A 10,779-nucleotide genomic window follows, 5' to 3' on the forward strand; every position below is an offset into this window, starting at 1 on the left:
CAGCACAGCCAAAACAATAACTAGGTTTTAAAAATTACAGCTGTGTGTGTATGTGCTAGAGAAAGGGACAGAGGAAAAAGCCAATGCAGCAAAGTATTAGTTATCAGTGAATCTTGGGAAAGGCCACTTGGGGGTTTATTATACTACTCTTTTCGGCAGGTTTAAGATTTTTTCAAAATAAAAAGGTTGTTTAAAGAGAGTTACTGAATAACACAGCCTGGCATTGGTTTAAAGCTTATTAGATGCTAGTTCCGGAGAAGGAAATGGCAACCCACTCCAGTATTCTTGCCTAGAGAATCCTGTGGACAGAGGAGCCTGGTGGACTGCCATCTATGGAGTCGCACAGAGTTGGACACGACCGAAGAGACTTAGCAGCAGCAGCAGATGCTAGTTCATATTTTTGTGAGATGGGTCCCAAAGTCAGCACCACCCCAAGCTCCCAGGGAAACCCAAGGTCAGGGTCCTCATCCTCATCTGACTTTCACTGCAATGGCCTCCCTTCCACTTTTGTATCCACTCTCAGAATCATCTCAGCCAGAGCTGAGGCGGGGGATAGGAGGAGGTGGGCGAAGGGTATGAGGAAGACCGTCCTTCCTCTTTCCTCACCTCAGGAATTGTATCTTTTGAGAGTCTGGACAGATTTGTCCACATGGACTAAGTGGTTGGTGTTGAGCGATCTGCGAACAGAAAAGATACTGATTGAGAGGCAGGAATGCTCCTCTGGCTCAGCCTCCTGCCTCTTGGCGATGCCTGAACCTCCGAGTACCAGGAAGGGGTGACGCACTCCCGTCGAGGCGTCACTCAGCCCTGGGAAAGCCAGCCCGAGTGTCAACACTCTGGCAGAGAGAAGTGCTAAAGCGCATATTTAAAGATGTCTGAACAGACTTGTTTGAGAGACAACTGGGGCTGTGAAGTAATCCGGATGTCTCCCCGTGTCTCGGTGTGGAAGGCAGGGTTTGCCTGCAGGCCTCTGACCTTTAATGTCTTTCTGTTATTGTTAGCATTTGACAGAACTTTGCTGAAGACTTGGGGATGACAGAAATCAACACAGAGAGGAGCTTATAATTGCTGCTAGAAGGGCTACTCATTCTTAAGACCCTGCCTGAAACAGAAATCAATCCAACCTGGGATCTTCCAGGTCTAATGCCTGGGCCAGGGACACTGTGCCAGGTACAAACATTTCCCCCATAAACTGACCTCCTGTGGCCCCAGTGGCCCCTGTGAGCCAAGGTCTACTCTCCCCAGTTTCCCCCAGAGTGTAAGCAGGGTCCAAGAGCCAGGGGGCTGAGTCTAGGCAGAATAGGTCATAGTGGGAAACTAAAGTTCCATGGAGAACAAGAACACAGGAAACCGAAGGGCTTCTGGCAGAACGATTCAGATCTGCCAAGACAAGGATCTGAGGGAGAGTGATCAGAAAACGGAAGGGAAGGATCTGAATCCATCACCACAACCCCGCTTTCCCTGATGCTTATCGACCATACCCCTGGCCCGTCGGGGCTGGGTGTCACACTGCAGACTGCGGACAGTGGACCCTCCTAACCAGCTCTATTCTTTAAGGAGCCCCCTCCCTTCCATGGGGGCATTGAGGAGCTGTCTTCACACTATCCTTGCACTCCTGGCTACAGTGATCAACCAAAGGAAGGGAGTGTGACTCTGACTGAGTTATTAGCTCCTTAACTGCGATTTTGCATACAAGGTAACGGGAGACAGAAGGCCTTTGAAAAATCTGGGATCACTTTATTTACTCTGGGTGATACAAGCCTAGAGGTGTCAGCCTTCCCCATACTCCACACAAAGGTCCAATATGAAGGAATGAGGCCAACAAAGAGAGGACTGGAGCCCCAGGGACACTGTTGGTATTTCTCAGCCGAGTTGTTCCTGAGTCCTTTCCAGTCTGTTCCTGTCAGTGATGTGAACGAATCTATGCCCACTTTTCTTCTTGGGCTACTTCGAGATGGACTTCTGTGATAGAAAGAAAAGAAATAAAGGAGTGAGGAAGAAAGGGTCCCTGATTAAAATACTGTGTGAGACTCCTTGTCCCCCAGGCTAAGCAGAATTTTTTTCTCATATTTAACTAGAGGGCTTCCCTCATAGCTCAGCTGGTAAAGAATCCGCCTGCAATGCAGGAGTCCCTGGTTTGATTCCTGGTTTGGGAAGATCTGCTGGACAAGGGATAAGCTACCCACTCCAGTATTCTTGGGCTTCACTTGTGGCTCAGCTGGTAAAGAATCTGCCTGCAATGTGGGAGACCTGGGTTGGGAAGATCCCCTGGAGGACCACTCCAGGGTTCTGGCCTGGAGAATTCCATGGACTATACAGTCCATGAGGTCACAAAGAGCCAGACACAACTGAGTGATTTTCACTTTCACAGAGATTACAGTCTGGTGGTTGAAACTAAAGGTTGCATAGATTCAGGACTAGGGCAACCACTGGATTTGAGATTCATTGATGGAAACAGAAAAAGAAAACTGTTCTGTTGAGATAAATAGAGACAAGAAAAAGAACCAGATGGGCAGCTTGAGAAAGACATGATTTTTCCATTTCGTGAGGCCCAGTAAGTTTCCTGCTTTTCCTTTCTGTGACAATCTCTGAATTCCTGCAATACACTCTGTCTTAGGCTTTTTTGGGTCTAAGTGACAGAAAGTCACCCAGGCTAACTTATGCCAAAAGGGTAGTTATTATAGGATAGATGTCTCCTGGAACCTAGGGACAGGTGGCACCTCCGACCCCGGGAAGACCTAGAAGCCCTTCTCTCTCTGGATCCCATGGTCTGAAGCATCTTAGTTGCAGCCAGCTTCCTTCAGTTCTCTGTGTGCACAAGGCTGAGCATGGCAGCTTCATAGCCCTGGAGTGTACACATTTAAGTGGCCACAGAGATGTCCTGATCACCCTTGTCCAAATGAGGAGAAAGGCTCAGGCCCAGTCTGGGTCAGTATCCACTTCTGCTCTGATCAGCCATGTCTGGTGGAGGGGAGGTCACGCTGTACCCCAGCTTCTACAGCCTGCCTCTGCGGAAGGCTCAAGGAGAAGTCCTCGACCACTGTGTTATACCAAGCTGTTTGGGGTGGGTCTCCACTCACTGCCATCAGACAGAATTGACTAAGGTGCTGATAGCCTTTGGGGCCTGTGCCCCTCACCTTTCCTTGTGTGTGGTTCAGCTGGATCAAAGGGCCAGTTCTTTGTAAATGAGCACAGAGAACATTTTTCCTCACTCGATCTCATGTGAGCAACCAGCATTTGTGATGGTGCCAGCTGACTGTCCCACCCACCCCCTACCACAACTACCCCTGAAGGAGTACTGGCCAGTGGCATAGTATATGGACTAATAGAGTGTTTTTTAGGCTTCCTTGATGGTTCAGTGGTAAAGAATCTGCCTGCAATGCAGGAGACCCAGGTTCAATCCCTGGGTTGGGAAGATCCTCCGGAGAAGGAAACGGCAGCCCACTCTAGTATTCTTTTTTGTTTTGTTTTGGTTTTGGTTTTGTTTTTCCACTCTAGTATTCTTGCCTGGAGAATTTCATGGACAGAGGAGCCTGGCAGGCTACAGTTCATGGGGTTGCATAGAGTTGGATATGACTGAAGAACTAGCACATTATCCGGACCCATCATGCATCCTGTTAGGGTGTCTAAGAATCCTACAGAACACTCCACAGGCAGACTCCTGCCTGGCAGGTACATGACTTGCCCTTTCAGGAAGGGCAGGTACCAATGTTTTACCATCTCAGGACAATCCTGGAACCATACAGACTTAGCACTGAATGGAGAATTCTGGAAGTCGAACGTGATTCTACAGATTTTACTAGGGCTGCAGGGGCTGAGTCAGCCTGAGTCCTGGGCACCTCGCCCATCCTGTGCTTAGGACTCTATAAGAAATCAGTTCCACCCGGAGGCCAGAGTCTGCCTTCCTGAGCACCTAGTCTGCTTGGTGGAGTCCCTGGAATATGTTTCTAATGTCTCCATTGTCCATGACTACTTGGCAGTAGGAAGCCCTGGTTCGAGGGTGGGGATGGGGACTGCCTGATTGAGCACAGGCAGATTGAGGGCTCAAAGTGGGAAGGGCAGCCGACTGTTTCCCATTCAGTTTTGCTCTTCTCAAATGAAAATATGACTGGCTTGCTGTCAAAGCAGCAGCACATAATTACAGCCTAATATGACTGAAAGGGATAATTCAGAATTTAGAATAAAATATAAAGAAATGCAAACACTCAGGTGTGTCTGGATATCTCCCTCCCTTACTCATCTAGTACTGCCCTGTTCCCTATCACTAATTTTTTTCCTTTAATGTAAGTAGATTACACATTCCTAAATCACCTGGAGCATTATCTTGGCTTGCTCAAAGCCCAGCCTCCCAGCCCCCATGGGCAGCTTCCTTTTAGCTTTGAGGCTTCATGCTGGCAGAGACACGTGACTGCATGAGTGCTTCTGTTGGCAGAGGATGTGTTCCAACAGGACACCTTATTGGTCATAAAAGCATCAGAGCAACAACCTAAGTGGCACAGGGAGGAAGGCACTGGAGAGGGGGCTGCAGCACGAACATATCATTAACTACTGAAGCGACGACAGACTCCCAGGAAGGAAACGAGAGAGACTTGGGGAAAGCAGAAAGGGCAGGTTAGGAGAGGCAGGACCGTGGCCAGGTCGCTGGGTTTAACGTCATCGGTGAAGAATCTTGTGGATTACATGTTTCCCATGAGGTGGGATGTGAGGAGGATGGGCACGTGACCTCCCTGGTCTTCTTCCCGAAACCCAGAGCCCCAGTCTAACCAGGAGAACAGCACCACCAGGTAAACCCAAATTGTGAGTCTCAAAATACCCAACCAGTATTCCTCCACAGTTAGGGGCATTAAGAAAGCAAGAAATGTGTGAGAAGCTGTCACAGATCAGAAGAACTAAGGTGCGACAACTAAGTGTATCGAGGTATCCTGAATGGAATCCTGGAACAGAAAAAGGACATTGGTGGAAAATCTAGTGAAACTGAATAACGTGGAGTTTAGTTAGTTCAGTTCAGCTCAGTTGTGTCTGACTCTTTGAGACCCCATGGACTGCAGCATGCCTGGCTTCCCTGTCCATCACCAACTCCCAAAGCTTGCTTAAACTCATGTCCATCAAGTCAGCGATGGCATCCAACCATCTCACCCTGTTGGCCCCTTCTCCTCCTGCCTTCAATCTTTCCCAGCATCATGGTCTTTGCCAATGAGTCTGTTCTTTGCATCAGATGGCCAAAGTATTGGCACTTTAGCATCAGTCTTTCCAATGAATACTCAGGACTGATTTCCTTTAGGATGGACTGGTTGGATCTCCTTGCAGTCCAAGGGACTCTCAAAAGTCTTCTCCAGCACCACAGTTCAAAAGCATCAATTCTTCGGTTCTCAGCTTTCTTTAGAGTCCAACTCTCACATCCATACATGCCTACTGGAAAAATCAGAGTTTTGACTAGACGGACCTTTGTTGGCAAAGTAATGTCTCTGCTTTTTGATATGCTATCTAGGTTGGTCATAGCTTTTCTTCCAAGGAGCAAGGGCCTTTTAATTTCATGGTGGCAGTCACCATCTGCAGTGATTTTGGAGCCCCCCAAAATAAATTCTCACTATTGCCATTGTTTCCCCATCTATTTGCCATGAAGTGATGGGACCAGATGCCATGATCTTAGTTTTCTGAATGTTGAGCTTTAAGCCAACTTTTCCCTCTCCTCTTTCACTTTCATCAAGAGGCTCTTTAGTTCTTCGCTTTCTGCCATAAGGGTGGTGTCATCTGCGTATCTGAGGTTGTTGATATTTCTCCAGGCAATCTTGATATCAGCTTGTGCTTCATCCAGCCCAGCATTTTGCATGATATACTCTTCATATAAGTTAAATAAGCAGGATGACAACATACCAACTTGACGTACTCTTTTCCTATTTGGAACCAGTCTGTTGTTCCATGTCCAGTTCTAACTTGCTTCATGACTTGCATATACAGATTTCTCAGGAGGCAGGTAAGGTGGTCAGGTATTCCCATCTCTTTCAGAATTTTCCAGTTTGTTTGTTGTGATCCACACAGTCAAAGGCTTTGGCATAGTCAATAAAGCAGAAATAGATGTTTTTCTGGAACATTGCTTTTTCAATGATCCAACAGATGTTGGCAATTTGATCTCTGGTTCCTCTGCCTTTTCTAAAACCAGCTTGAACATCTGAAAGTCCATGGTTCACGTACTGTTGAAGCTGGCTTGGAGAATTTTGAGCATTACTTCACTAGCATGTAAGATGAATACAATTGTGTGGTAGTTTGAGCATTCTTTGGCATTGCCTTTCTTTGGGATTGGAATGAAAACTGACCTTTTCCAGTCCTATGGCCTCTGCTGAGTTTTCCAAATTTGCTGGCATATTGAGTGCAGCACTTTGACAGCATCATCTTTTAGGGTTTGAAATAGCTCAACTGGAATTCCATCACCTTCACTAGCTTTGTTCATACTGATGCTTCCTAAGGCCCACTTGACTTCTCATTCAAGGATGTCTGGCTCTAGGTGAGTGATCACACCATCATGGTTATCTGGGTCATGAAGATCTTTTTTGTATAGTTCTTCTGTGTATTCTTGCCACCTCTTCTTAATATATTCTGCTTCTGTTAGGTCCATACCATTTCTGTCCTTTATTGTGCCCATCTTTGCCTGAAATATTCCCTTGGTATCAAAAATTTTCTTGAAGAGATCTCTAGTCTTTCCCATTCTATTGTTTTCCTCTATTTCTTTACATTGATCACTGAAGAAGGCTTTCTTATCTCTCCATGCTATTCTTTGGAATTCTGCATCCAAATGGGTATATCTTTCCTTTTCTCCTTTGTCTTTGCTTCTCTTCTTTTCTCAGCTGTTTGTAAGGCCTCCTCAGACAACCATTTTGCCTTTTTGCATTTCTTTTTCTTGGGGATGGTCTTAATCACTGCCTCCTGTACAATGTCACAAACCTCCATCCATAGTTCTTCAGGCACTCTGTCTATCAGATCTAATCCCTTGAATCTATTTGTCACTTCTATTGTATAATCGTAAGAGATTTGATTTACATCATACCCGAACGGTCTAGTGGTTTTCCCTACTTTTTTCAATTTAAGTCTGAATTTTGCAATAAGGAGTTCATGATCTGAGCCACAGTCAGCTCCTGGTCTTATTTTTGCTGACTGTATAGAGATTCTCCATCTTTGGCTACAAAGAATATAATCAATCTGATTTCAGTGTTGACCATCTCGTGATGTCCATGAGTAGAGTCTTCTCTTATGTTGTTGGAAGAGGGTGTTTGCTATGACCAGTGCATTCTCTTAGCAAAACTCTATTAGCCTTTGCCCTGTTTCATTTTGTACTCCAAGGCCAAATTTGCCTGTTACTCCAGGCATTTCTTGACTTCCTACTTTTGCATTCCAGTCCCCTATAGGGAAAAGGACATCTTTTTTGGGTGTTAGTTCTAGAAGGCCTTGTAGGTCTTCACAGAACCATTCAACTTCAGCTTCTTCAGCATTACTGGTCAAGGCATAGACTTGGATTACTGAGATATTGAATGGTTTGCCTTGGAAACAGAGATCATTCTGTCATTTTTGAGATTGCGTTCAAGTACTGCATTTCAGACTCTTTTGTTGACTATGATGGCTGCTCCATTTCTTCTAAGGGATTCTTGCCCACAGTAGTAGATATAATGGTCATCTGAGTTAAATTCGCCCATTCCAGTCCATTTTAATTAGTAATACACCAATATTTTTGCTTAGCTGGGACAAATACATTATGGTAATGCAAGGCTTTAACAATAGGGGGCGCTGGGTGAGGGGTATATGGAAACTCCATACTATGCAACTTTTCTGTGAATTTAAAACTATTCTGGGATTTAAAGTTTCGTTACTGTTGTTTTAAGGTAATGCAGGGATTGTGGTGGGGAGGGCACCACTGGGTCTGGCTTTCTGGTTGGAAGGAGAAGGAAGGTTTGAAAGGAAGGAGTCCTAGGAAATCTGAAGGAGGACCAGAGAGGCTGCCTGTCTTAGATGACACAGGCATCCTTGCCTCCAGCATCCCTGAGGAAGTGGTTTCCTACAAATGAGGTTAGCAAGGCCTCCCTTACCGGGGGATGGCAGAGAGAGATCGAGAGCTGAACTTCACCAATCACTCAGGGAAATCCTGTTAAAATGCAGATTCTGACTCATCCGGTCTGGGAGAGGCCAAACTTCTGCTTTTGTAACTTGCTCCCAGCTGGTGCTGATGCTGTTGGTCTCAGGACCACACTTGGAGTTGCAAGAGGCTGGAGAGACGGATGTCACCACTCATCTAGGAAGGGGGTTAAAGAGATGCTGAAAGTGAAGCTGGACGATTCCCAACTTCTCCAGGACCTGAGAAGAGGGGCAGGCTTGTAAGGTGCTCCCCCCACCCCATAAGCAGAGTCAGAAAGCAGGTCCAGTTCTGATCGGCTGCAAACTGCCACACTGCATGGTGCCCTAGCCTCAGCCTCGTGTCCCCATCTGCACGAGGACACCCCAACTCCCAGTGCCTGTGTCTTTAGGTGGATCTGGGGATTGAATGTGAGGGTCTTGGCACACAGCGCAACTCCGTGTTGGAATGACTGGGGCCCTGCTTCAGATGACTAACAAAGATTGTGTTTCCTGTTTCTTTATTAACATGGCTGTACCCTCATGAAATCATTTTTGCTTTATTTATTCAGTCATTCAGTTACTCAACAGATACATATCGAAAGCCTGTCTCATGCTTCCAAAGATTTCGCTGTCCAAAATCTCCAGTCTTGGGGAATCCAGGTTTATCGAAGGTTAGAGCTGAAGAAGGAGGAAACAGCCGCTGGATCTCACCTCCGCTTGCCAAGTCCCATCTGTCTTTCTCCCTCTGCTATGCTCCCTCCCTCTGACCTCCTTCTCTGGCTGGGTCCACAGAAGAGAGAAACCTGCCCCTGAGGGCTGCCTCTCTTCCTCCAGGGAGTCTCCTACTGGTGATGGCAAGGATCCCACCTGTTCCAGCCTCACTTGCCTCTGGGCCTTACCTCCCCTTTCTCTGGCAGGAGGGCTTTGGCCAGAACCTCAGCCATTTCCTCGCTGCTGTCTTCCCAGGGACAGGGGCTATGATTTCCTGCTCATCCTCAAACTCAACATATACAAACATTTATATGCACTGTCACAGGAGTTTCAGAATCAGATCAAGGTGCTTTCCTCATGGTAGACACCGGAAAAGAGAGATCATGGTTGTTTTCTGCTGACTCACAGGCCCTTTAGGAATCTGCTAACAGCAAACGATGCCTCATCACCCAGAAAAACATGCTCAAGCACAGCTGCAGGTGATTCTGGGCACTGGGTGAAGAATGCCGGGTCCAGAGGCTCCCGTCAGCTTAGGGATCCATGCAGAGCACAGCCAGACGACAGGCTGAGGGGGTGGGGGTGAGGAAAGCCTGGGTTTCCGTGTCATCACATTGCCCCTGTGCCCCCAAGTCCCCAGCTCCATCAGTGGTCACGCAACGCCACCCTTCACACATCCCCGCAGGTCAGGTCTGTAGCCCGTACACCTGCCCAGCCAGTGCCTCTTGTTGGTGGCTTCTCCTGGGCCCTGGGAATCTCAGCGCATCATCCCTCTGGGGTGGAAATGCTGGGCCACTTCTCGCTGGCCTGTGGCTGATTCCACTCCCACTACTCAGGACTCCCCCAGCACCCTCCAGCATTAGTCTTCCTCCTCTTGGGCTCGAGCTAGCACAAAAGAATAATGCACCTTTCCCCAGCGCAGAAGTCCACAGACCTTAACTCAGAACCCAGAGGGAGGGGGAGATCCAAATGGATAAAGACTGCCCACTGTCCCCAGGACATCTCCCTGATCCCAGATCCTGGCCATCAAGCTGGTCTTGGCTTCTGCCCTCCCCTATCCTTATCCCTGTCTCAAGGGCTTTCCTTCTTTTCTTGAGAGATCTTAGTTCCTGACCAGGGGTTGAACCCGGGGTAGAGTCATAACCACTGTGTGTATGAGTACTAAGTTGCTTCAGTTGTGTCCAACTCTTTGTGACCCTAGGGACTATAACCCACCAGGTTCCTCTGTCCATGGGGATTTTGCAGGAAAGAATACTGAAGTGGGTTGCTGTTCCCTCCTCCAGGAGATCTTCCCAACCCAGGGATCAAACCTGCATTTCTTAAGTCTCCCACATTGGCAGGCAAGCTCTTTACCACTAACGCCACCTGGGAATTCCCTCAGGGACCTTCCTTCTTAAGTGACCCCTTTATGACTTTTTTCCCTCAGGCTCCCTCTCATCCCCTGCTCTGTCACTGTCTTCCTCAGGGGCTCTACGTGAGGAAGATGTGGCTGCCCCCAGAAACGAAGAAAATGCTAGTTTTCTACAAAATTCCATGAGCCCCTTCTTTGTTTATCAGTTTTAGCTGGCATATGGTCACATAGCTGAAGACTATACTTCTCAACATCCTTGCAGCTGAGGTGAGTCTGGGCAAGGGAATTCTGATAGCTATGAAGGAGGTCAGCTGTAAACCACTTTTAAGTTTTGCTATTAAAAGAAATAGGTATGTGCTCCTCTTATCCTTTCCTTCTTCCTACAGACATAATGGCAGGAGCTAGAGCAGCCAGTTTGAACCCACTGATAGGAGCCGCTGGAGAAGGAACGGGTGACCCACTCCAATATTCTTGCCTGGAAAATCCCAAGGACAGAAGAGCCCAGGAGGCGACAGTCCGCAGGTTGCGAAGTCGGACATGACTTAGCACCACCACCATGAGGGCTACCATGCACCTCAAACAGTGGCCAATACATAGGAGGTGCTCAATAAAGAAATTTT

General features: G+C 47.4%; 1 long non-coding RNA gene across 1 annotated transcript; it reads right to left on the minus strand.

Moving 5' to 3' along the window:
* Positions 1–1,719: 1,719 nt before the first annotated feature.
* On the minus strand, positions 1,720–9,226 carry LOC120873537. Its single transcript, XR_005723484.1, has 3 exons — positions 9,000–9,226; positions 8,076–8,278; positions 1,720–1,962 (listed from the first exon to the last, which is right to left on the minus strand). It is a non-coding gene; the product is annotated as an uncharacterized LOC120873537 (long non-coding RNA).
* Positions 9,227–10,779: the final 1,553 nt, after the last annotated feature.

The sequence above is a fragment of the Oryx dammah genome, unplaced genomic scaffold (genome assembly GCF_014754425.2).
Source record: "Oryx dammah isolate SB20612 unplaced genomic scaffold, SCBI_Odam_1.1 HiC_scaffold_14, whole genome shotgun sequence".
Classification (NCBI taxonomy): domain Eukaryota; kingdom Metazoa; phylum Chordata; class Mammalia; order Artiodactyla; family Bovidae; genus Oryx; species Oryx dammah.